Below are 26,917 nucleotides of genomic sequence, written 5' to 3'. Positions count from 1 at the left end.
TTGCTTTGGGGAAGCTCAGGAGAATAAAAGATAATAAATAAAATCTGATGCTTAGACTTTGAGATGTTAAATAGATGTTAAATCAGTTGCCAGGAATCTGAAAACATGTTTCAAACTTGTTTTCCCTTATGCTCATAGGATGTTCAACCTTTATCACCTTGGTGGATAGGATTGATAAATTAGAGGTATGGATCCAGAAACTAATTCTTTATTTCTCTCCATTTATCAGGGGCATGAACCTACATGGATTCCTTCATATGAGAAGTAGAATATTCTTAATATTCACAAAAAGAGTATGTGAGAAATAAAAGGAGCACATGTTCTAGGTATAAATGGGAAGGCAAGATTTGGTAATGTGGGGCCAACTCTAGGGTAGGCATTCTTAACCTAGGGTTGAAATTTTTAAAATATTTTGATAACTATATACTAATATGGTTAGTTTCCTTTGCAATCCTCTGTATTTTATGCATCTAAAACATTATTTAGCTAAGCAGTCCAGAAATTTCACTAGATTTTCAAAGAAATCCATGACACAAAAACTTTTATTTTAGGGTTATGAAATATTGTAGGATATTATAGAAGGGAAGGTAATAGGGTGCTTATATGGGAGACTATAGAGATGCCCCTACCGTCACTCAAGGAAATGAGATGAATGGGCCATCTTAGAACAGTTCCTTGTGTTTGTGTTTATGTGCATATATACTTTGAGTCCCAGTGTTATCAACTTAAGGTTGAAACCCCAGCCTCTATGAAGACTTCTCTCTCTTATGATTTTTTAACTCCACAGAGTGGCAAGATCTAGAGGGGGCCCAAACCTAAAGGGTGGTTTCAAAGCAGTCTTAAAAAACCCAAGATGCCATATATTCATGTCCATTTGGCAGCAGATGAAATACTGTTAGCCCAGAGTACAGAAACATTCCTCTACTCTGCTTACTATTGGTCTTTTTCTTTCTTTCTTTCTTTCTTTCTTTCTTTCTTTCTTTCTTTCTTTCTTTCTTTCTTTCTTTCTTTCTTTCTTTCTTTCTTTCTTTCTCTCTCTCTCTCTCTCTCTCTCTCTCTCTCTCTCTCTCTCTCTCTCTCTCTCTCTCTCCCCCTTTCTTTCTTTCTTTCTTTCTTTTTCTTTCTCTTCTCCCTCTTTCCTTTTCCTTCCTTCCTTCTTTTCTTTAAATTACTGCTTTCAGCCAAGGAGCCAAGAATTTCTAGGAAAAAATCTAGTTTTGAATGTCTAGGGCTTAACTCCTGACCATCTCTAAATTGCAGGGGTTGACTTGGATTTACACTCGAGTACTCCATGCTCTGAATGATAATGGCTTTTCTTTCTCCCCCTCTCCTCTTTACTTTATTCCTTTCACCCACCCCTCCGCTCTGCTGTTGCCTAGCATCTGTCACAGTTGCTCAACTAATCTAATTAACTGGCACTCAGCTATTAAATATTGCAACTAACAGTGTGAAGACTCCATCATTCTCAGCTTGGGTCACGAGGCCACGCCTCAGGAGCCATCCTGAGCTGAAAAATTAATTTTCTCAATGAGCTGGTGGCTGCTGCCATCTCAGAATGCTGAAACCTCTGTGCCAGCAAAAGCAATCTCACTTATGCTGGGATTGCTTCTAAATGGAAGCTGATGTTTCAACTATTAAATCAAACCCAACAAAGCTTTTGAGTCTCTTAAAGGGATACACACATTGTTTGGGGAGAGATGGAGCAGGACCCCAAATATGAGATTGACCTTGTTAAATATAGGAAAGTTCATTTCATAAAAACCTGAGCCAAGTAGTAACAGTTTGATTTTCTTTTTTTTTTTTTTTCATTTTTCCTAGTTATTTTGAGTTTTTCCTCCTTTCTTTTGCTCTTTGGTATAAAGCCTGCAGAAAAAATGACCAGCCTCATTTCTTGGTTCTCTAGGGATTGAGCTACAAAAAAAGATAGTGGCTTCTCTTAACATTTTTTCGAAGGTAATACTCTGAGGGTTACTTAGAAACCTTGGAGGGAGGTGGGGCAAGGGAAGAACTATTTGCGAATTGTGTTTGAAGGCTTTTTTGGCAGAAAATGGAGCCTCAAGCTGCTGGAATAAAAGTGATTGGCAGAGCTGTGTCTGAACATGGCTGTACATAGGAGCCACCTTGACTACTGGGCTAGTGTGGCTCTGACCAGTTTCTTGTGATGGTAGTGTTGTGTGTATGTGTGTGTGTCTTTCTTTTTCTTTCCTGTCTGTCTCCCCCTCCTCCACTCCTCAGAGAGACTACAGTTGTGAAGGCTATAGCGTAAAAGGGCTGAATGGACCCTTCGCTCAGTCTGAAAAATGTGCCTTTACTATTCATCTTTTGGCCTACTCTGGCTTTAGATTGAAGAAAGGAGATTGAAGAGAAGTGACCTTACTTAGGATGATTTATTCTGCTTTGTACAAAAGGGAAGTGAAGCACAGGTTCTGAAAATCCGTAGAATCCTTGAGCTGAGAAGGCACAGACACACACTCAATTTTCTCTCTCCCCTCCTCCCCCTCTCCTCTTCTTTCCCTTCTCCTCCCTTTTCCTCTCCCTCTTCTTCTCCTTTCCTTCCCTCCCTCCCTTACCTTCCTCCTCTGTCTGTATGTGTGTATCTCTCTGTCTCTCTGTGTATATGCCTGTCTGTCTTTCTGTCTCATTGACTGGCATAGATCATCTGCTTTTGACCTTTTCCAATATTTGTGTGTCTTCTCATTCTGCAGAGACTCAAATTTGGTTGTCCATCTTTTATCCCCATCCTTCTCCTTGCATTATCAGTCTGCTTTCTCTTCTGTTCCCTTACACCCCAGGTGGTCATTAGTAATGTGCTGCAGCCTACATTTCTCCCCAATGGTGGCCATTTAGATTCATATAATTCTGATTCTTCCAAGGGGCTAGTTTCTGATGATTTGTATCGACAACAATTTCTCTCTCAGGAGCTCCTTCCTATGGTTCTGTCAAAAAATTCCAGAATATCAGAATTGAAAATGATTTTAGAAGTCATTTAGTCCAAGCTGTGCCTGAGTAGAAAACCCCCATGTCATCACTAGAAGAATGTTTTTATGGACTGCTGCAGTATCTCCTGAGTTTGTAATCATACAGTTTCCCAAACATGAGCTACTCTAATCTTTCCCTAATGAAGGATGGATTAAAAACTGGAAAGTATGGAACAGAAATACTTAATGAGTTCAAGTTACTTAGTCTGAGCAAACGGCAGGATATTGAAATTGCTGGCATAAGAGCAGTCCCCAGTCATAAGACTAATTTTTGAGCAATTATGGAGAATGGACAAAGTGGCATAGAATGGAAGATGAGCAATTTTTGTCTTGACTTTCAAAGTGGGACAGAAAGTGAATTCTTCAAATACATGCTGCTGAGCTTGGCTTCAATTCCTGGCAAAATTTTAGAATTTTTATTAAAGGACATGGTTTGTAAGCATTTTGAAAATGAAGCAACAATTACTAAAGCCAGCAAGGGGTCATCAGAAACAAGTCACTCCAGGCTAGTTTTCTTTGCATTTTTCACAGTTATTGGAGTGATAGATCAAAGGAATTCTGCATCCATGAATTGTTCAAGAGGGCATTTGGGCAGATCTGTCATAATAGCCATGTGGATAACATGACTGAATTACAATAGGATGATAATAGTTGGACCTACAAGAGGGCTAATTAATGGTTAAATATTATCAGGCTGGAGGAATGTCTGTACTGGGTTGCCACAAGGGAATGCATCCTTGGCCCCATTCTGTTAAATGTGACTTTGATAACACATAGATGGTATACTTCTCAAAGCACAAAGCTGAGAAAAACATCCAACATGATAGATATTAGATTTGGGGTTCGAAATGATTATTACAGGCCACATGAGATGTGTGAAATTTGTGGTGCTTTCAAAACTCCCAAATGAAGTCAAACCAGATTAAACTGTAAATTATAAAAATAGAAACAATATAAAGTTAATTTTTGGTTTTCTAAATCAGTGTGTGGCCACACTGGGATCCGTTTCCATTTGAGTTTGACCCCACTGGCCTAGATGGTGGATCGTCTCTACTTGAGTGGGATTCCATAAGACTAAATTTAAATCTTGAACTTGGTTTCAAGGAATCAACTACAGAGTTACAGGATGATGGAGACAAGGGTTTTAGAAAACCATGGCTTGTAGTCAATATTGTGACATAGAAGAACAAAAAACTGACCCTATCTGAGGCTGATGAACACTTCCAACACAAAGGCAGCAACAAGACAATTTGGAATAATGTATTGAATTTGGGGGAGTTTTATTTTAGAAAGACTATTGACATATTGGAAAGTATCTAGAGGATGATGAGCGGAATGATAAGGGAATTAGAACCATGTAATATTGGGATCAACAGAACGACCTGGGAATACTTTGCCTGTAGAACTCTATTTAAGGGGGATGTGAAAGATAACTGCTTTCAAGTATGTAAGGGTCTGTCATGTGGAAGAGGGATCAGAGTTGCTTGGTTTGGTTCCAGAGAGCAGGACTGGAAACTGCAAAGAGGAAGATGTGCTAAGGAAAAACTCCCTAATGCTTATAGTTGTCTAAAAGGGAATGGGCTACCTACAGGAATAGAGTTCCCCATTACTGGAGATGATTAAAGGATGATTTTGTGACTGAATGTTATGTAGGGAAGTGTTGCACTTGATAATCTCAGAAATCACTCCTAATTTGGATATTCTATGATTCAGTGTCAAAACTGTAAGAAGGACCCTTTTGAGAAAGAGATCAAAAAAAAAAAAATCCTGATGCTAGGGCTTAGGGGCTTCATATAGGAAGAGATGGATAAGTGAATGGAAGAAAATCGCTAGAAGAAAAAAAATAATGAAGCATAGTATTTGAAAAAATTCAAAGGAATTCAGATCAGGAATGTTTCGTGAAAAGGAAGAAAGGTGGCAAGAAGGTAATAAGTAAGCGATGAAAGAAAATCTGTGTAAATTGTGCTTCTCAGACACCTTGATGAAAATTCAAGACACACTTTTGATTAGTTGTTTCCAATCCCCTTCCCAATAATTCATATCCCTTGACATGATGCACTTGTTCATTTCTTTCCAGGCAGCAATTCCTTTTCAGAACAGAATTTGTCGTTGTAGGGAGAAAAATTTAATACACTGTAAGTTGGGCAGGAACTCTTAGCCTTTGACTACTTAAGACTGAAATGCATCTCCTCACAGCCTCCTCAGGATTGGCTAGTGTGCTTGAGTAGGAGCTTCTAACCCCAAAGTGATAAAGGAATGGTGACTGGCCCTCTTGGCTGGTGTACAATTCTAGGTTTCTCCTTCTGGGGTTACTGACAAAGTAATTACAACTAAAAACATTTCTTCTCATTCTCTCATTGCTTGCCTTCATCTGCTCTCTTTCTCTTACATGTCTTGAAGTCACAGCTCCTCTGTTTTCGCAAGTGCTTTTTTTTTTTTTTTTTTTTTTGCCCTGTGAGAGTGAGGTCATATGTTAGTATTTAGGAAGTTTTCCTAGCTAGAATATTCACTACATGCATGGTCACTGGAGACTCCTGATGGCTGGGTTCCAAATTCCAACTTAACCTTCAGATGGACTGAATTAGTTGTTTATAGGGTTCTCCCACAAGGCATTTGGTTGCTACCTCCTAATGAATGGCTTGCAAATTCTATCCCACTTTCAAAGAGACTATCAAAGTGAAGTGTATCACTTAACCTCTGATTTGAGAGAAAACAGCAGTGGTCTCTTTGAGGATGACCTTCTTTTTCTGTTGTTGTCTTTATATCCCCAGTGAATTTTGTTTATTTGGTTTCAATTTCTGATTTCATCCATGTGAGGAACTCCCTTTACCAATGTGGATTGGGCTAGCTTACAGGAGGGACTTAAAAATACTTATGGCAATGCATTCTACTGACTTTCATTTGGAAAAGAAAAACTTTCCAAGAGCCTACTTAAAGGTCCTGGTGTGGTAAGAAAGAGGGATTCAAACTTTCACATTAAATTAATGTGATCATTAAGCATCTGGTTTGAGACAATAGAAATACAAAACTGGGGAAAAAAAGAATTGGTTCCTGTTTTGAAAGACTTACTGTACAATTGAAAGATAAGGCAGTCACACGGATGACCCCAATAGTTTAGAAAATAAATGGGGCAGCTATGTGGAACTATGGATAGAGCAATGAGCAGCCAGTAAGACTTGAGTTCAAATCCTACCTCAGATACTTAATAGCTGTGTGACCAGGGCAAATCACTTAAGTTCCTTAATTCCCAGTTGCCTTGTCTGTAAAATGAGGTGGTTAAATTGGGTGGCTTAAGATTCCTTTCATTCCTAAATCTACAATCCTTAAAAAATATGAGAGATCAAGGAGAAAGAAAGGAATGACTTCCAGCCTCATGAAGGAGAGAGCATAGGATCCAGGCCTGGAAGGATGGGAGACATGTTAAAAAATGAGGGATAAAGGTTCCTATCAGAGAAGACTTTTGAGCTGAGTCATGAAGGAAACATGATTATGAGAGGTGGAGGTGAGGAAGTGTATTTTAGACATGGGGAAACTGCAAGTACAAAGGTATGGTGATGGGAGATGGAGTGATGTGTATGTGTGTGTGTGTGTGTGTGTAATAGCAAAAAGGCCATTGTGGTTGGACTCTGCGGTACAGGGATAGAAATAATGGTTTATGAGGTTGGAAAGGTGAATTGGGACCATAAAGTGAAGAACTTTAAAAGCCAACTAGAGAAGTTTACATTTTATTCTAGAGACAATAGGGAGTCACAGCAGTATGAGCAGAAGAGTAACATGGCTCAACTTTCATTTTTTGAAGATATTTTGATAACTTTGTATGGAACAGACTGGAGAGTTTCAGAGAGAAAATGTGAAGCTGGAAGACTGGTAATAGTTCTGGGGTTTATGATGAGAACCTGAACCTACAGCTCATAAGTAGAAAGAAGCAGTTGGTTGTGAAGGTGGTGTGGAATATAAAAGCAAACTCGAGCAGCCAAGCCAGAACTCTCTTTACTTCTCTCCTGATTATCTTTATTATCTTGTACCTTCCTTGTAGAACTTTAACAGGGATCATTTGGCTAAAGCTGGGCTTAGTTTCTCTGGGGAGTGGACCGAAAAGTGTCTTTGTGATGTGAGATTTAACAAGGTTTCTCTGACTTTCCTTCCCAGATGCTGTCATCATGTTTAGTCTCATCTCTTGGCTGCAGTCTGCACCATGATGGAGGTACCCAGCCCTGTTCTCTCTCAGGGAGCCTTAGTACAACTACTCACGTTTTCCTCATCTGAACCCTCCAGCACTCAGAAGACTGAAGTGGAATCTTCAAGAGCAGCACCCAAGATGGGGGAGAAATAGCAGCCTGCTGCCCTTCAGCCCACCGGATAATTAAAGCCTCTGGAGTTTTGAACAAGAAAAGAGAAGCTGCTTCCACAGAGAACTCTTGGGACCAAAGACCCTTTCGGCTACAGTTTGAGTTTGGTGAGGGGAGATGGAGGCCAAGGGAGAGCGCTAGGGGGAGGGTAGTATTTCACACATGGCAAAGAACTAAGTATTTGCTTGTCTGTTTCACACAACACGCCTGCCCCACTAACTCTTTGAGGATGGTGGGGAAAGAGGGAGCAGCATCCTTGGTAGAGGGACAGGAGTGAGCCACTTGAGCCAGAAGAGGGTTGGGGACCTCTGGAGGGTACGTGGCCTCCAGCACTTTGCACTAAGGTTTGCCATTTCCTTCTGAGCCGGAATTGCCAGCACAGCCTAATACTGGGCCCAGAACCTGCTAAATCAGGAATGTTATAAACCTCATTTCAAAGCTTGTAACTTGGATCAAGTGTTTCAGATGCGACACACACCGGGTCACCCAGGATGGGGGCAGGGACGGGGAGGGAGCTTCTGAACTCTTGGTGTTCTTGGACTTCTGGCTCTGTCAGGCTGCTGAGAGCTGAGGGGGGCAAAGGACTTTCAGGACTGAAAGAAGATAGGAACCTAAAGGGGAAGGGGCTGTGGCCAAGGAGGCAGCTAAGCTTGTTGAATATGTCAGCTTTGGGATGGCATCATCCCAAGCCCCAAAGGAGAGACCTCCCAAGACTCCATCCAAGCCACCTCCTGCCCTCTCCCCCAAATCTCCCAGAACTGGGTGGCTCCGAGACAGACGTAGGGCCTTCATGCTAATGTGAAAACAAACCTCCCTGTGCTCTTTGCTGCCTGATTCCCTCCTACACACCCGCAGAAGAAGCAAATAAAAGGGTTTTAGAGAGAATTGCCAGGCCTCCTAAGTCATTGATGTCCTCACTCCAGGCCCTCACTTCTGGCAGGAGCCACCATCTGATACTTCCTTAGAAGTCAGTTCCAGCTCATGTCACTGTTTAACAAATCTGCTTTTAATGATGTTGAAGCTTTTCCAGACCCAGTGGCACTGATTTAAGGGAGAAGAATTCTTCATTTTTACAAGGGACTCAGGAGCACACTGAACTTTACTGCATCCCCAAATTGTAGCTATGTAGTGAGACCATTGAGGGAACTGTGCCTGGCTTGTTAACCATCTGCTAGTGTGATGCTGACTCTATTAGTCTGGCTCAAATGACAATGCAGTAACTTTAGAGAACATTGCCTTTATTCCCCCAGCCCTCCTGCCAGCCTCATCTGGTAGTTTCTCTCTTTGCAAAGTAGGATTGCTAGTCAGGATCTCTTAGCCATTGAGTTTGCGTTTTTGCCCCTTACTGGGTAAACAGCAGGTTAGGTGAATCATGGGTTCCTTTTGCTACAGAACTTTCCTGGGTTGCAAAATGTTCTCCATCCCCTAATTAGCTCTGTAGAAGGGGTGAGCCCATCACCTCTATGAGTCAACTTAGATTTTGAAGAATTGTATTGCCAGAGATCCAGCAGACCTCTCCACAGTCCCACAGGAAACAGTGGAGCCTATACTATTGATTATATAACAGAGAAGCATCTAGCTAATATCCTAGTGGGTGGTCAGATTTTATTCTGGCCCAGGGGTAAGAAAGTGACCTGGACGAACAATGCAAGATGACTTCCTGCCCATGACTTTTGACAGGAATGGGTTGGTTTGAGTCTGCTTCCACAGTTCCTTTTGACTTCCTTCTTGCTGGTTAGCTGACAAGAGCACACAGACTCCTCACACACAGCCTTTGTATGCACAAAAGACAATTCTGTTGGTTTACTGAAAATTGTGTAGCTTTTACCCAGTTTTCTAACAATAAAAAATATTAGGAAATGATGTGGTTTTTGGGAGGGATGAGGGGAAATGAGCGTGTGGCAATAAATTTTGTTTACTGTACTGGGAATGTGCATGTGTATTGGGAGAGGGGATATTGAGAGTAAGAGAACAGATCCATCTGCTCCAAAGGACTGTAGCACCCTGACAGTCCCACCATGAGCACTATTCCCTTGCTTTCAGGACCATCTATAGCATTCTGCCAAACAGAGAAGCCAAGTCATCAGATCCCTATTTGTTTGCTAACACTAAAATTCTGGAACCAACAGAAAAAAAAAAATCAGAAATCAAATCTGCAAGGCTGACTAAAACTCTTCTGTCTTCCCCAGGGGTATCTTCTATAAACCACAACAACCTCACCTTGAGGTTTCCTCTCCAGCAGAGTTCCTACATTCCCTGGTGGTTTCTTCTATAACAATTTGTCCTTTCTCCAGAGGATGTGAACAAAAACATCTTCTGCTACCTTTCTTGATAAGAGTTTCATGAGAGTCTTAAGAACTCAAAAGCAGATGACTAAATGGGATTTATACCCGGAATGCAGGATTGGTTCAATATCAGGAAAACTTACCATAATTGGCCATATCAATAACAAAACCAATAGAAATCATATGATAATCTCAATAGATTCAGAAAAAGCTTTTGACAAAATACAGCACCCATTCCTATTAAAAACACTGGAGAACATAGGGATAAATGGAGCTTTCCTTAAAATAATAAGCTTTATCTAAAACCCACAGCAAGCATTATTTGTAATGGAGAGAAGGACACATTCCCAATGAAATCAGGGGTGAAACAAGAATGCCTATTATCACCACTATTCAACTTTGTACTAGAAATATTGGCTTTAGCAATAAGAAAAAAATTAAAAGCTTTAGAATAGGCAATGAAGAAAACTATCACTCTTTGCAGATGATATGATGATATACTTCGAAAATCATCCAAAAACCTACTGAAAACAATTGACAGCTTTAGCAAAGTTGCAGGATATAAAATAAACTCATGCAAATCATCAGCATTTTTATATATTACTAACAAAGCCCATTAAAAATATTATAGACAAAATAAAATACTTGGGGATCTACCTGCCAAAACAAACCCAAACACTAGATGAACACAATTGCAAAACACTTCTCACACAAATAAAATCAGATCTGAACAATTGGGAAAATAGTATTTGTTCATGACTAGGCCAGGCTAATATAATAAAAAATGATAATTCTGCCTAAATTGGTCCACTTGTTCAGTGCCATACCAATCAAACTGCCAAAACATTATTTTATAGAATTAGAAATAAAATTCATCTGCAGGAACAAAAGGTCAAGAATATCAAGGAAATTAATGAAAAAAATTACAAAGGATAGAGGCTTAGCAGTACCAAACTTAAAACTATATTATAAGGCAGCAGTAATCAAAACCATTTGGTGTTGGCTACAAAATAGAGTGGTAGATCAGTGGAATAGATTAGATATACACAACACAATAATCAAGGCCTAGAGCAATCTAGTATTTGATAAACCTTCAAACTCTAGCTACTGGAATAAAAACTAGTAAGTAACGACAAAAATTGCTGGGAAAACTTGAAAATGTCAGAAATTTAGCATAGACCTACATCTCACACCCCATACCAAAACAAGGTCATAATGGATATATGATTTAATGCATAAAGAGTGATACCATAAATTAGGAAAACAAAGGATAATTTACCTATTAGATCTTTGGAGAAGGGAGGAATTCACGATCAAAGAAGAACTATTAGACATTATAAAAGGCAAAATGGACAACTTTGATTCCATTAAAAACAACAGAAACAAGATTAAAAGGGAAGTATAAAGCTGGGGGGACAATTTTTACAGACAGTATTTCTGATAAAGGTCTCATTTCTAAAATATATAAAGAACTGTATCAAATTTATAAGAATACAAGTCATTCCCCCCAGTTGATAAATGGTCAAGGATATGAACAATATTCAGATAACAAAATTAAAGCCATTTATAGTTATATGAAAAATGTTCTAAATCATTATTAATTAGAGAAATGCAAATTAAAACAACTCTGAGGTACCACCTCACACTTCTCACATTGGCTAAGATGATAGGAAAAGAAAATGACAAATGTTGTAGGAGTTATGGGAAAATGGGACACTAATGCATTGTTGGTAGAGTTGTGAAATGATCCAATCATTCTGGAGAGCAATATGGAACTATGCCTAAAGGGCTATAAAACTTTGCATACCCTTTGACCTAGCAATGTCATTACTGGACCTGTATCCCAAGGAAATCATAAAGAAGGGAAAAGGACCCACATGTGCAAAAATGTTTATGGCAGCTCTTTTTGTGCTAACAAAGAATTAGAAAATGAGTAGATGCCCCTCAATTGGGGAATGGCTAAATAAGCTGTCTTATATGAAGGTAATGGAATGTTACTGCTCTATAAAAAATGGTGAACAAGCTGATTATAGAAAGATCTGGAAAGATTTACATGAACTAATGTTGAATGAAACAAGCAGAATCAGGAATATATTGTACATAATAACAGCAAGAATGTATAATAATCAACTATAAAAGGCTTGGTTCTTCTCAGTAATTCAGTGATCTAATGCAGTCCCATTAGACTTGTAATGTAATCAACACATACCATATTCACTTCTTTTTTTCTGTTTTTTAATCTCTCCCATGGTTTTCCCCTTTTGCTCTGATTTTTCTCTCCCAACATGATTCATAAAGCAATGTGTATTAAAAATAAATAAACTCACAATAAAAAATAAGATAAAGTCAAAATCAGGGAGAATTGGACCCCACATAGGGTCCAAATGGGTCAGTATGGTTAGGGGAAAGAGCATGGGGTTGGAAATTGGGAAAAGATACAACAGATAGTAGGGCTTCTACTTTAACTTATAATTAAACGTTTCAATGAAGGACTGACTTTCTATAAGTGCTGTGTCCTTGTCTTCCTATTTTCCTATCCTGCTGTGTGCAAACATGAGCTGATAGTCATCTCTGTCTTCTTTGGCTTCCATGCACTTAAGAAGAAAATCACACATGCCTAATGCCTGGGTTCACTCCAAATTTGTGCTAATATCAACTGGGGACATACCTGCTATGTGGTGATCTTTTTGCTAATCGCTACTTGATTTTCTACCATATTCCCCATACTTTTAAGTCATTTTGATCCTCAAGATTCTTTATCTATTCCATTTTGCTCTATGCAAATGATTTGATTTACCTTATCGAGAAAATTGAAATTTTTGACTGTGAGCTTCCTCATTTCTTCATGATGCAAAATCTCCCCAGGTTTTCACTTCCCTCTTGGTTAAAAAGATGAAGTAGTCTTTCTTGCCAAAGCTAATCCCTCTATTTGTATTTTGATCTCATTTCCTCCCAATTTTTCAGAAACCTTGCTCCATCATCCCCTCTACCTTTCTCATTTTAAATCCTTTCCCCTAATCAATAGTTCCTCCTCCACTGCCCACACAAATGTCCACTGCCCTATTCTGAAAAAAAATTCTCTAAACTGAACATCTCTTAAAAATTTGTTTCTAAATTTATTTTTAAAAATTTTTATGGAATAAAGCAAGCATTTCCTTAGCATAGTATCCCCTCTTCAATCTTTCCTCCTCTTCACTGCTACCTTTCCTGAAAGAATAGTTTATGCTTACTGCCTCATTAACCCATTCACTCTTCAACCTCTTTGCAACCAGGCTGCCATAATCCATTATTCTACTGCTATTATTTTCGTCTAAGCTGTCAATGACCTCTTATCCATCATCATCCTGGATGCCACACCCACATTTCTTATTGCCTCTAATTAAACATTCCCCTCTTTCCAATGTATTTGTTTCCATTGGTAGCACCACTATCCATCTGGATAGAAAATCTACGAATCATTTTTGACTTCGGTTTACTTCATCACTAGCATTCTATCCATTGCCAAGTCCTGCCTAATCTTCCTCTACCATATTTCATGTATCCTCTCTCTTTGCTGCCATAGTCACCAGTCTATTTCAGGTGCTGATACCCTCCTTCTCTGGACTATTGTAATAGCTGTCTAACTGGTTTCCCCACCCCTAGTCTTTCCCCTCTGCAATCCATTCTAACAGTTGCCAAAATGAATTTCCTAATGCACAAGTCTGACCATGCCCCTCCCCTACTCAAAACATTTTCTGTTGTCTGTTGTAAAAATATATAAGCTCTTCAGCCTGTTTATCTATAATCTGGTAGCCATCTACCATCCAATCATTTCACACTATTTCCCATCACATACTCTGTTTTAGTCAGATTGGGCCGCCAAGTTTTTCCCAATCTTTCCCAACCCTCTCCCATTTCTGATTTGAGCAAGCTCTTTCCTCTGGGTAGAAAATAGTCCTTTCTGGTTTTCAATCATAGAATCATACATTTCTTTTGTAATTTTTCTCTGCCTAGCATGGATGCTCTCTTTTCCTTAGCCTTCCCAGATTCTATCATCCCCAGCTGAAAAGGATTTCTCTACTGTCAAAACTTTTGTCTAGATTCTCCTTTATCCCTATTCTATTATGCCTTGTAACATATTTATTTCTATACACATCTTATTTCATGAATTCTCATTCTCCACTAGACTGCAAAGTCACTAAGGGTAGAAGTTGTGACTTTTTTTCATTTTATTTCTCTAGTCTTTTGCATGGTGTCTATAATGATCCAGTGAGCACGAAGTTAATATAACAGCAAGCCCTTCCAGTTGGAGGTGGGGAGCAATAAGCAGAGAAACTGCCAACTTCCAGATTGCTTCTCAGTAGAGTTTTCTTGTTGTTCAAATGACTTAGATCCTGTACCTGTGGGAAAAACTAAGATGACAAGCCTGGGCTGATCTTTCCCTTAAGAGCAATTGCTCAACACTTAAAACTATAAAATATAATGTGAAAAAGAAGAGCCTTTTTAAAAGTAATTTTCTTTAATAAGTGCAGCTTAAAAAGTTATCTTGATGGTAATGGAAATTCCAAGTTTTGCTAGGAGTTAGATGGGATGGGGTGAGACAGTAAGGGTGCAGGTGGTGATCACTCCCTGGTATGGTAGACAAGAGTGCGGAATCTGGAGACAGGATGATATATTCAAGTCCAGTTTCAAACACGATATGAGCCTGAATAAGCCATTTAGCCTCACTATGCCTAATGTATAAAATGAGTATATAATAACACCTCTCTCCTAGTGTTATTGCAAGAATCAAATGAAATAAAAGGTTTATAAACTTTAAACTTTCAAATGAGTGCTATTATTGCTATTGTTATTAATTTTAATTCCTGGGTTGTTCTGCCTTATCCAACATTAATTTTAGGGAGAAAAAATATCTGTATTTTGAGTGTATCTGGTTTTCCTAGGAGACTATCAAATGACAGCTTTCTCCCAGTTAGATCTTCTGGCTTCTTTTGGAAAGCTTTTGAACACAGCACTTTTCTCAATATCCTTGCAAAATTTCCCCAGTAACTCCTTGAATTCTTCAGTATATGGTATATGGTAAAAAGCTCTAGGTCTCATCCTGCCAAAAGAAGGGAGTTTATAATGATGTTTCATTTACAATGCTCCTTAATTCTTAGTTTTATCTAATGCCTCATAACAACCTTGGGGTATAAGAGATTATCACTCACTTTTTACAACAAACAGAAGCCTGGAAAACAGTTACATGGAATTTGCTCAAGGTTAAGGTCAAGTTTCTTTCTTTTTGCTGAGGCAATTGGGGTTAAGTGACTTGCCCAGGTCACACAGCTAAGAAGCGTTAATTGTGTGAGGCCAGATTTCAATTCAGGTCCTCCTGACTTCAGGGCTGGTGCTCTATCCACTGCACCAACTAGCTCCCCTAAAGTCAAGGTCAAGTACAAATGAAGTAGAACTCTTTGTTTTTGAGGTATTGGGCTTCGTCTATAGTATGGAGGTACAGGTGTAGTGAATAAATAAATATGCATATGCATATATGTGAATACACATGCAAGTATGTGTATGTATACTGCATGTGTTTATATGTTTATGTATGTACAATTATGTGCATCCATATGTATGAATTGTTTATGTAGGTGTTTGAGTGTATGTATTTATAAGTGTTTATATATGTGTGTGTTTTTCTTTTCCGTATATAAAACATATGCATTGGCGCATATGTATGTGTGTGTATATTTTCAGATTTGGAGGACCTGAATTCAAAACCAGGCTCTCTCACTACCTCTAAGATATAGAGCAAGTCAAATCTGTTTTCTTCTAAGGGTCTCAGTGCCCTCATCTATAAAATAAAGGATTTGGTCTAGATGGACTCAATGATTTCTTCCAGCTCTGGAAGAAATTTGGAGGAATTGAATGATGAATAGCACCTAGGAGAAAAGGAAGGACACACTTCTGGGTGTCCTGGCCCCCAACCTTATCTATGCTACTCACCTGGCGAGTACAGTTTCATTCAGATGCATTGGCTGAAAGTGCCCCCATCCAGGTCAAACTGGCTCTTGCTGGTGGTTACCTGAGACATGTCCAAGCAGAGATTCCTACCCATAGTCTCTTCCTGGTTTCACTTTAAATATCCTCTCCTAAGGAGAAGATGGTGGCAATATGTCTTGGAGGAGTGGAGCTGTTCTTCCTTAGTTGTGTACCTTTGTGATACCTCAAGTGTGTACACTGTGATAGATTTTTATAATCCAAATTTTAGAATCGGTGTTCATCCACAAAGTCCCTATTCTCAGCTTAAAGATCAGGAAACAAAGGCACACAGGGAGCTTCATCAACCTGCTATGAGTTACAACTTCAAAATTGGAAGGCAGAAGTCCTGCTACTTATTTCCTAAATATTAACCCAATTTTATCTTTTTTCCTTCTCTACTTTATCTTACTGGACTCCTGTATATTTTCAAAAAATCTAAGGCAGCCCACCTGCCAGTACCTCCTGGCCAGTGGTGCCTTTCTACCCCCCCCCCTTTTTTTTTACACTGGAGACAAATGAAGGAAGCTCCAGAAGGAAGAGACTGCACACTATGGCTTCCTCAGGCAAACACTGCTGTCTCACTATCCCTCTATTAGGGCCTAAAGAAGCTGGAGAAAGATATCTCCTCTTGCCATAGGTTCTGTCAGCTCCAACATCCTGGGAGGCACCTATACAAGCCAACATCAGGAGGAAAGCATGTTGACAGAAAGAGGAATGAGGGATATCCCCAGTCTTGAAAGCTCTGCCATAGGCACAATTGTATGGCCGGGCACAGGGAAATGGGAGCAAGGGAGACAATGTGGGTAGGCTTCAAGACAGGCTCCAATGTAGGCGCTCAGGAGCACAAACCTATAACCACCAGGCAGAACCTGGAGGATCTCCAGAGCAGCAGGAGTAGGGATCTAAAATATTTCACAAGCTGATTAGGGATGGAACTGGGACAGGTACTATATACCTCTCAGGGGTACCTAAAACAATACGCTCTCACCACTTCCAGCCTCCTTTCCCTCTGAAACTGGATCAAGTCCCAACACAGGGAGAACCCTACATGGCTCATATAGGGTATCCTGGCATATATGGCCCCATGCTCAGGTACACATGGTGCCCATGAAAACACTAAGGTATATATCTTAGCCTGGATCTAATAAGCTGGTAAGTTTCTGTTTCTAGCATCTTGATTACCTTAAGGATCCCAGTTCTTCCCTACTGGTCTGCCTGGGATATAATCCCATCTATGATGAGTTGGGGAGAAAGGAAAAAAAAGGGAGATGAGAATATATACATTACTTGCATGTAAATGGGCAGATGGTAAGGGTTCTCTTCCCTGACTTGTCTATGTGCCATCTAGCCACTTTCAAACAGCACCTAAACAGTAGCTGCTTACAAATAGTAAATAATTTAAAAACAAAGTTTCTCTCTCCTCTCTTTTATATTCCAACTGCTAGGGGGGAAAATATATGCAATATTATCTGCATCATGTCTTTCTGATTTACCCTCACAGTCCCTTGAAATTTGCCTTTAGACATCACATTAACTGATAGCATCCTCTTCAGGGTTACCAAGTATGTTAAGTTTGTATCTTGTTTTGGTCCCCTTGACATCCTTGACTGTTCTAGTTACTACAGTAGGTAAATTTATAAGTAGCCAGTATAAAGTAACAATAGGAGGGAGTAACATTGCAAGGGGGAACTTAGAAGTCATGTACAAACCATCCCAAAGCTCAAAGGAGCATAACTGAAAACTGTATCATGCATTAACCACAATTTATACTCTGAGACTATGTCCTTAATCAGGAGAAATCATTAAGACCTTGCTGTCAGGACCAAGGCTTTTTGGTCTTAATATACCTCAGAGAAGCTCCAGACATCCTAAGGAAAAGGCCAGCAGAACACCAATTGTAATATAACAGAGATAACATGGATCTGTTAACCTGAAAGTTTTCCTAACAACTTTAACATGATCAAGATAAATTAATGCGATACTCCAACATGGCATAAATTCTAAGAGTCTGTCCCCCACAAAACTATAAAAATGAGACCTCCAACTCATGCTTTCTGAGCACACTGTACCTGTGCTTCAAGTGCTCCCAGCTCTAATCCATGGTTATGTGAGTTAATCTGCCATTGTTCTCCTTGCCATTCCCTTCCCCATGCTGCTCACCTTCTTACACCACCCCATTCGTGTCCCCATACCCCAGAGTGTGTGCATTTTATGTGCCCATTTACCACTGCACTCCACATGTCTCACTGAAGTGTGATTGAAATCTCATTTCCCACTGCCACTGTGATCTTTCCCAGCAAATACCCAAAGAACCAGGTGAGCTTGCTCCCCATTTCATAATTCTAGAAATTAATTAGCAATTTGCCAAGGATCTCATTATGACAAAATTTATCAGCCCTTTTCCAGCCCTCATCCTGCATGACCTCTTTGTAGTTCTGGACACTTTACCCACCCCTTCTCCTCTATGTTATCAGCTTTGGGGGCACTGTTCTCTTCCTCCTACTATCTGATCATTGCTTTATCATATTTATTCCACACCATAACTGTGTATCCTCTGAAGTTCTGTCCTGGCCTTTGTTTCTTGGTAATCTCATTAGCTTCCATGGGTTCAATTACAATCTCTCAGATGATTCATAGTTCTATAGATTCAGTCTTCATTTCTTTCCAGAGTTTGAGGCTCCTCATGTGTCCTAAACAAAGCTGTCCTAAACAGAACTCATTATTCTCTATCCCAGACTTTTTAATTTTTTCCTTGTATTCCCAGTGCCTAGTAAGCACTTAATAAAATGCGCAACCTGAGAGCCCAGTTAAAATAGATACCTCCAATTCCTGGTACTTTCCCCTTCCCTACCCCAGCTACCATTGCCCTCCCTGTTCCAAGAACTGGATGCTCCCACCCCACTGGATGTTGAACACTTCCCCAACTTATACCAGAGTATCCCAGAACCCTGATATACGCTCTGACCTTCTTCTAATGATCCTTGGTTAGGAACATTGCTTTTCATAACATGTGGATAAACAGGGAATCACCAACTACAGTTCTGGAAAGATGGCAAGTCACTGGGCCTTACATCTGACCTTTTGCTATGCCCTCTGGACCCATGGACATTGCCCTGTGACCTGCCACTGCACCCTAAGTACTCTGGCCTAAGAACTCATTCACTCAGCCACTGCTCCTTATGGACAGTGCTTCTAGAGAGCACAGAATGTCTTGCTTTTTAAATTTTTGTCACCAGTGCTTAACATAGAACTTATCATAAATTAAGTACTTAAAACATAATTTTCCACTCTATTCTATTACTAAATGTTTGTTGACCACTACACACCTGTCAGATTGGCTAGAGTGACAGGCAAAGATAATGCAGAATGTTGGAGGGGATGTGGGAAAACAGGGACACTGATACATTGTTGGTGGAATTGTGAAGACATCCAGCCATTCTGGAGAGCAATTTGGAACTATGCTCAAAAAGTTATCAAACTGTGCATACCCTTTGATCCAGCAGTGTTACTCCTGGGCTTATATCCCAAAGAGATACTAAAGAAGGGAAAGGGACCTGTATGTGCTACAATGTTTGTGGCAGCCCTGTTTGTAATGGCTAGAAACTGGAAAATGAATAGATATCCATCAATTGGAGAATAGTTGGGTAAATTGTGGTATATGAATGTTATGGAATATTATTGTTCTATAAGAAATGACCAGCAGGATGAATACAGAGAGGCTTGGTGAGCTGATGCTAAGTGAAATGAGCAGAACCAGGAGACCATTATATACCTCAACAACGATACTGTATGAGGATGTATTCTGATAGAAGTGGATTTCTTCGACAAAGAGATCTAACTCAGTTTCAATTAATCAATGATGGACAGAAGCAGCTATACCCAAAGAAAGAACACTGGGAAATGAATGTAAAGTGTTTGCATTTGTTTTTCTTCCCTGGTTATTTTTACCTTCTGAATCCAATTCTTCCTGTGCAACAAGAGAACTGTTCGGTTCTGCACACATATGTTGTATCTAGGATATATTGTAACCTATTTAACATGTATAGGACTGCTTGCCATCTGGGGAAGGGGGTGAAAGGAGGGAGGGGAAAAATCGGAACAGAAGTGAGTGCAAGGGATAATGTTGTAAAAAAAAAATTACCCAGGCATGGGCTCTGTCAATAAAAAGTTATAATTTTTAAAAAAATGTTTGTTGAATTGAATTGGAAGCTGTTAGATGACCCATAGACACAGATTTTTCCCACTAGATATTGGTTTTCTAAAATTTGTATCTTCCTTTGCTTCTCCCCACACCTGAAGGCATCTTTCCCTAAGCCTTTTGCCTCAGAGTAAAACTTCCTCGTTATGGCTCTGCTTGTATTTATCCCCTTTGGAGTTGTTGACCACTTTTAACAATGACAATAAAATACCCCCAAGTGCTTATAGTGTTTTGACAAATAGTAAGTACTTAATAAATGTTTCATCTATCTATTTATCTATCAATTCCAATATTTTCTCTGGGGGAAAAACTCATTTTTTTATACCAATATTCCTCTAATGAAGCTACATGGTTGTGAATCATGAATTATGATTTATTGATGGTCTCCTAAGAATCAAAAAGTGTGGATCACTCAAAAGATGAATGGAGGATAATGTAAATATGCTGCAATATACCACCACAATGACTTGCATTGTAAAAGATATCAAGGGGAGATCAATGATAAGGAAACAAAGTGACTGGTCATATAGTAAGAATGGAAAATGGCTGATGTCCACTCCATATGCTTCATTGGCAGTCACTTAATGTTAAACAACCTAAAGGAAGATTCTCCTCTTAGGCCATTGGGTGAACCCCTTTTGGAAAATTCATAGAAGGGCATAGGTTGAGAGCTATGAGTGGGTCATAACTGGAAGTACCCACATCAATGAAATTATGGATCCATTAAATTCATAGGATCATAGATCTAAAGCTATGAGACTTCAGAGCTTATCTAGTCCAGTCCCTTGATTTCATAGATGATGAAACTGAGGTCCAGAGAAGTTAAGTGATATCCTTAAAGCCATCCAGGCGGTAAGCGTCAGAGGGAGAGTTTGACCTTCTGATATTAAAGTCAGTGCTCTATCTGCTATTACTGAAATAAGCAATCCCTGGGAAAATCATTTCAAAAGTCAGTATTTTGATTTTGAGGAAGTAGCAATTGATATTGAATTCATTTTATAAAAAGAATTTATTGAATGTCCTAACTAGGAGAGCTAGTCTCTGATTGTGCTTGTCTTGGGGATACAGTCAAAAAGCAAACAGTGTCTAACTTCTAGTAGCTTACACTGAGCTAGGATCAGGTGGGATCAGGCCTCTGTGGGGAAAGGCTTCTTGAAGGAGGTGACAGGAGAGACACTTGCACTACAAGTCAAGCCAGGAGGTAAGAGGCAGTTAGTTGCCCCCAGGGCACTATGTTTTGACTAATTTCTTCCACTTGCTGGTGGCCCAATACTTCCAAAGGTTCCTTCTCACTGCCAAAGGAGTAGGACAGTGAGATGGCTAGGCAAAAGCACAGACCATCAAGCAGTGATAAGAGTCAAAAGTAGGGGAAGAGGTGCTGAACCACTGTGATGGCAGTTTGAGTGATAATAGACAGGGGTGGGTGAGTACTCTGGTCTATGAATAGATAATGAGTGGGCCATTCTGCCCACAGAATATGTAGTAAATTAGACAGAGGAGTTTATGGGCGCTTGGTTATTAAATTCGGACAAAGAAAACTGAGGTGTCCTCTTTTCAGGAATTACATCCTTAGAGCTATGTAGAATTGGGTGGCATGTGTATGAGCAATGGGCTGGGAATATACTGATTCAAGTACCACCTCTGACACATACTGTGCCTTAGTCATATTGCTTCTCATGTTCTTACACTGATCATTTGGGAATGAGGAAACCCAATTAATAAAGGAAAGATAATAGCAGATAACGCCAATAAATGGTGCCAGCAGGTCTTATTCTGGGTTGAATTATTCTCTCCCCATCTAATAAAAGCAATAGCATCTAGAAGTAGAGAAAAGTATCAATGACTTCTAGATCCTCTGATGTCCCTGAACTGAAATCCCTTAGTCCATATCTCTGCTTTGCAAATGAAAAAAAAAAAAAAAAAAAAAAAAAAAAAGGGAGACTTTTGGCCTGAAGGCCAAAGTAGTAGGAGCACAGCAGGGTCTGATTGGCTGTCAAGATTATTTGCCCCTAGTCTATGTAATATAACTTGTTCAACTTTGATTCTGCATCAGACTCTTTAATGAGATTGAGACTCTTGCTGTTTACCTCTGAGATTTGCAGGCCTCCAGTTGGGACTTAGAGCCCAGAACAGAGTGTGATATCATCCATTGGTCTCTGAAGGCCCACTCTCTTAGCTTTTAACTTTCATAGGATATAGAACTAGCTAGGAGAACTTTTCAGTTTTAATCTGAATGAGAAATAGGACAGAAGATAGGATGGAGCACACCTAGTGGAACAGACATTCTCTGTGGGATTAGCAATATTGTGTTAGGAAGTAATTAGCATAGCCATTTTAAAACCCAAACTGAATAAAAGACTATGTAAAGGCAATCTCCCTAAAGATAAGAGTTAGCACTTAGAGAAATGGTATCTTTTAGATAGGAGCAGTAAAGTAAATAGAATGCTGGGCTTCAAGTCAGGAAAACTCTTTTTCAGGAGGTCATCTTCATACATACATACATATCTGGGCAAATTCTTTTTGCCTTAATTTACTGTAATTGAGTTATAAAATAAGCAGGGGAAGATGGCAAATCATTTCAGTATCTCTACTAAGAAAATCCCAACTGGGATCACATTTGGACATGATTGAACAGCAACAGAGTTCTTTTTTCCTTTTACTGATCTTTTAGAACTTTCTTTCTTTGGTTCCTAATCTTTGATATTATGGGTTTAGGAAATGTATATGGGGAAGGGATTGTGAAAATTGGGAAGCAGCGTGGTATAGTAGAAAGAGTATTTCTTCCAGTACCAGAGCACCTGGGTTCATATTTCACTTATGATCCAAACTCACTTGAACTTCTTAGTTCTCAGTTTCCTCTTCTGAGAAATGAGGGGTTGGACTAGAGAGCTTGAAAAATCCCTTCCAATTTTAACTCCATGATCCTATGAAAATTGCCTCCAAATAGGTCTCAGAGGCAGCATTAACCAGGTCTTCCTAAAGCCAAGGCTAGCCCTCTATCTGTTTTGCCAGATTGCCTGTCATTTTTAGGGTTTATCAAAAATTCACAATATGCCTAGTATTGCATTAGGGTAGTTTTTGCATGTAATTATCAAAGTGGTTCAACTTTCAAAAATTACATTCAGAAGTAGAGGTAAAGCATACAAACATTTTAAACTCATAATTAATTATAAAATAAAAAAAGTTTTCCAAACCAGCAGGAGATTGTTACCTGAGAAATAGGGGCAATGTTGGAGGCTCTCTCAAGTACGGGCTTTGGCGACTTTTCTTTTCTTTTCTTTTTCCCTCCACATATCAACAACAATTTAAATTCAGCCTCTGGAAATGCTATTTTAGGGGGGGGGGAAGGAAAAAAAAATAGTGAGGGGTCTCTGGCTCTAAATTTACCTTGTTGTCCATTAGTCTTTAGGAAATGGGGAGAAGAATAGCCCCTGTGCTCCTTAAGTTGTTGACCTTGCAGTTATCTCCATTTGGTTTCTAGTTCATTTCTAGGCCAAGCTGGCTCAGTCCATTTTTAGCAAGGTCAGGAGGGTGACCCCAAATCAGTGGTCTACTTAAAAAAAAATCTTCAATCAATCTTTAGTAAGCCTTGAGGATAGGGCGGGAACAACTAAACTTGGAGACACCTGAGCAACCCAGGAGTTCTACTAATACCAGAGCTGGGCCCTCATAAGAGACAACAGTAATTTAAGTCTTAGTCCTACTGATGACAAAGCCTAGGCAGGCAGCCTTTATATTACCCATTACCCCTTTGGGGGTGGCTGTCAGCAGCTCTTGTTGCAGGAGAATGCTGCTACCCCTTCACACAGTAGAAGGAAGGATAGTTGAGGGTTGGGTGAACATTTGGGGTGGGAGAGTGGTGAGAAAGTGGCCTTTCTTCCAATTTTATTTCAGTCTTCCAAGTTCATCCTAAAGTGAGGCTCAATGTGATTTGGTCCAGGGATTGATATGCAAAATCTGGCTTTCTGCAACTCTACTTCAACTTGTATCACCTAGTCCCCCATGAGACCAAGCAAAGGTGGAGCCCACATTTAGCATCTCCTTTGCCTGGCCCTGTATAATCTCCCCCTCCCCCCCCCCCCCCCCCCCGCCCCCAAATACTGACCAACAATTCAAATACAGTCTTATTTCTGCTCCTGGGGAGGAGGAAGGGAATCCCTCACTTTGTAGATGACACAGTAATACATGGCAGCCAGATAATGGATAAAGTGCTGGGCAATGGAGTCAGAAGATTCATCTTCCTGAGTTCAAATCTGGCCTTGGACATTCACTAGTTGTGTGATTCTGGGCAAGTCCCATAACCCTGTTTGCCACAGTTTCCTTATCTGCAAAATGAGCTGGAGAAGTAAATAGCAAACCACTCCGATGTCTCTGGGGAAAAAAAAACTCAAATAGAGTTAAAGTCAAACAAGACTGAACAACAACAAAAATAGTAATATATGCAAGAAAGTCTGAAGCCCAAAAAACCAGAGAAGGGACCTTATCTTTCTGTCAGCAAAGACAAGCCTAAGTCCTTGAGACTTATTGCTAAGAAAAGCAGCTAGAGTTCATGGGTGAGAATCAGAGAGCTTGAAAACTTGGTGGATAAATTGGAAGGCAGATTATAGAAAGGGATGTCTGATACAGGCTGGGTTCTGAATCTGGAATTAAAAGATGGGGAGTCTGACTCACAAAGTATTGATTGAAGAGTAACTATTCAAAATCAGTTCTACTTTAGAGATATCTCCAAAGCAATCTCAATAGACTTTGGACAGAAAATGCCATCTGCATTCAGAAAAATAAGGAAACTGAACATAAATCAATACATTTAGGTTCACTTTTTCTTTTTTTTTTTTCTTCTATGATTTTTCCCTTTTGCTCTCTGATTTTTCTATCCCAACATGGTTCATAAAGCAATGTGTATTAAAAATAAACTTGCTACAATTAAAAAAATTATGTTGTCTAAAATATATAGAGAATTGACTCAAATTTATAAAAATTCAAGCCATTCTCCAATTGATAAATGGTCAAAGAATATGAACAATTTTCAGATGAAGAAATTAAAATCATTTCTAGTTATATGAAAAGATGCTCCAAATCACCATTGATCAGAGAAACGCAAATTAAGACGACTCTGAAGTACCACTACACATCTCTCAGATTGGCTAAGATGAGAGGAAAAGATGAGGAATGTTGGAGAGGATGTGGGAAAACTGGGGCACTGATACTTTGCTGGTGGATCTGTGAACTAATTCATCACCATTTTGGAGAGTGATTTGGTAGTCCCAAAAGACTATCCTGTACCCCAGAGATCATAAAAAGGGAAAAGGACCCACATGTGCAAAAATATTTGTAGCAGCCCTTTTTGCAGTGGCCAGGAATTGGAAACTGCGTGGATGCCCATCACTTGGAGAATGGTTGAATAAGTTGTGGTATATGAATGTTATGAATTATTGTTCTCTAAGAAACGACCAGCAGGATGATTTCAGAAAGTCCTGGAGAGACTTACATGAACTGATGCTAAGAGAAATGAGCAGAACCAGGAGGTCATTATGGACGGCAAAAGCAAGATTTAACAATGATCAATTCTGATGGATGTGGCTTTTTCCAACAATGAGATGGTTGAGGTTGGTTCCAATGATCTTGTGATGAAGAGAGCCATCTGCTCCCACAGAGGAGACTGTGGGGATGGAGTGTGTTTCACAAGGTAGTATTTTTCACTCTTTGGTTGTTGTCTACTTGCTTTTTGTTTTCTTTCTCATTTTTTTTCCTTTTGGTCCGACTTTTCCTGTGCAGTGTCTTTGTGGAAATATGTGTAGAAGAATTGTACTTTTTAATATATGTTGAATTAATTGCCATCTAGGGGAGGGAATGGAGGGGTATTAATGTCCGGGCTAACTCTCTGGAGGGTCTCATGATCAGTCAAAGTCCTTGGTCTTTAGGTGGAGAAGTGAAGGAGGCAGGCAAGCTGCCACATAGTTCATCAAAGATGGATCCTGGATTCTGGAATCTGAAGCCTTAAGTCTTCCCTGCTGAGCGTGTTGCAGCAGAAAGACTGACTCTCTCCCTCAGCCTTCCAATCCTTCCCTACAATTACCTCACCACACCACATTCAGCAGGCACTAATCATGAGGAGAACCCATCACATCATCAAATCATCTAATATATGTTTACAGAATCATTATCTCACATGGAGTAAGTACTTAGCCTTAAGTATTCTTCTGTTCTGGATTCAAGTATACCTTTTCAGAGTTCCAGCCCTCTACAGAGGGAGGAGGGGAAAAAAATTTGGAACACAAGATTTTGCAAGGGTGAATTTTGAAAATTATCTCTGCATGTGTTTCAGAGATAAAAAAGCTTTAATAAAAAAAGAAATTTATGTTTTTGGGGAGAAGCTTGTAAACAAACATCAAGGCAAAATACGTACAGGGTAGTTTTTTAGGGGAGTGGGAACACTTAAAATTAGGGGTATCTAGAAAGACCTAATATAGAGGGTAGAACGTTTGAATTTTGAGCTGTGAAAGGAAATTTGGATTTCAAGAGGTCAACAGTGAGAAAAGAAGCATAGGGGTCTGTGGTGATCTTCTTCCCAATCTTTTATTATCTCCAATATAGCCCGGTTAGCTTAGAGGCCTATCTCTCTGCTTGGTTCCAAGAGCTCCCTCCGAATGTCGCCAAATCCAAAGGTTCTGTCCTTCAGCCTCTGCCTCTGCTTTCTTCAGCCTCCAGCCAGCTCCACTCTTCATGTCATTCCGGTGAAATCTGACCGAGAGCCTCTGTCTCTTTTATCCAAGAGGGAGGAATTGTGGGATCTGAGAGAGAGGGATTATGGGTTTTCTCCCATAGTGCTCTCTGGCCCAAAGAGCTTCAAGGGAGGTGTGAACTCATTGAACTCCAATGAGTAAAGGTGTGAACACAAGCCTTGTATTAATTAGTTCTACTTAGTACCTTGTTTCAGGTTCTGCCCAAAACATCTTCTTGTAAGATTAGATCAACTCTAATTAGTTAGCAGTTAGTAAGGATTCCAACAGGGGTCAGTCTGTATAGAGGTGTGGAGGGAGGAGATTGAATGCCCTATGTGTGAGCAACAGCAAGTAAGTAGCTCAAATTAGCTGGAACAAAGGA

General features: G+C 39.7%; 1 protein-coding gene across 5 annotated transcripts in view; it reads left to right on the top strand.

Annotated features, from left to right (window-relative positions):
* Positions 1 to 9,250, top strand: part of KLHL25 (kelch like family member 25) — a 47,657-nt gene extending 38,407 nt beyond the window's left edge. For all 5 annotated transcript variants that reach the window (XM_051981063.1, XM_051981059.1, XM_051981061.1 and 2 more), the window contains one exon: positions 7,128 to 9,250. The gene's annotated coding sequence lies outside the window, so the exon portion shown is untranslated. The remainder of the gene's footprint in view (positions 1 to 7,127) is intronic.
* The last annotated feature ends 17,667 nt before the right edge of the window (positions 9,251 to 26,917 follow it).

Source organism: Antechinus flavipes, chromosome 2 (genome assembly GCF_016432865.1).
Source record: "Antechinus flavipes isolate AdamAnt ecotype Samford, QLD, Australia chromosome 2, AdamAnt_v2, whole genome shotgun sequence".
Lineage (NCBI taxonomy): Eukaryota > Metazoa > Chordata > Mammalia > Dasyuromorphia > Dasyuridae > Antechinus > Antechinus flavipes.
The sequence above is the reverse complement of the archived record's forward strand: the minus strand, read 5'-3'. Positions and strand labels throughout refer to the sequence as shown.